The 892-nt window shown below is 31.3% G+C and overlaps 1 long non-coding RNA gene across 1 annotated transcript; it reads right to left on the reverse strand.

Moving 5' to 3' along the window:
• Window positions 1–155: 155 nt before the first annotated feature.
• LOC111371905 lies at window positions 156–692 on the reverse strand. Its single transcript, XR_002698669.1, has 2 exons — window positions 478–692; window positions 156–382 (listed from the first exon to the last, which is right to left on the reverse strand). It is a non-coding gene; the product is annotated as an uncharacterized LOC111371905 (long non-coding RNA).
• Between the last annotated feature and the right edge of the window lie 200 nt (window positions 693–892).

Below are 892 nucleotides of genomic sequence, written 5' to 3' on the forward strand. Positions count from 1 at the left end.
GACCAGCTCAAGCCAAGACCCAGCCTAGATCCAAAATCAATGAGCAAAAGATTTTTTTTTTTTTTTTTTTATTTAATACTGGTCACCTTAATCTTAAATTAACCCACCTCAAAATTTTACCGGCGTTAACACTTGTTTAGCTACTTTAATTTTTAATTTTATTTTCCATAAATATTCCACCTTCATATCTTTCGAGATTTTCAAAAAATTCATATATATTTATGGGGAGAGATTACCAATATCATAAATGAGGGCAAATAGACCAGAGCAACCAGGTCCACCAATCATCCAAAACAAAAGAGGATCCGTTTTAGGATTGTTTTCGGACTCAACGAAATAGTAGAATAGTTGTACTTCATCATTGTCTCCAACACCAACGTATCTAATCAATTATTTTGAACATGAAAACAAAGTTAAAATCTTGTCGTCCGTCTAGTACTATGTATCCAAAGGAAAACAAAGAATGAAGGAACTAACCCGGTTTCGAGTTTGAATGGAAGACTACCCGGATAACCGGGGAGAGTCTTGATTATCGCTTGGGATGCTCCATTGTTAAAGAGTTGTGGTAGAAGAAGAAGTCCATACAAACCTATCCAATTCATTATTATCAAAACTGCCGAAGAACGTATCTAGTCTCAGTCTAAATTTATAACGGACAAAAAGTAGACTGAACAGCAATAAACAAATGATAATTAATTTGCTGCAAAAAATAATAATACAACGAAAATCCCCTCCATTTTGTGCCGTTTGTTGTCCCGTTTAATTTTTTTATTTTTTATTTTTTTTATATTTTCAAAGTTTCAAGTTATGTTATTATTAGAGAATAAAATACAAATTCAAAATGAGATTTTAATGGATAAATTGTCTAGAAATAAATTTTTTTTTCTTTTTT

This window comes from Olea europaea, chromosome 23 (assembly GCF_002742605.1).
Source record: "Olea europaea var. sylvestris chromosome 23, O_europaea_v1, whole genome shotgun sequence".
In the NCBI taxonomy this organism is placed as follows: Eukaryota; Viridiplantae; Streptophyta; class Magnoliopsida; order Lamiales; family Oleaceae; genus Olea; species Olea europaea.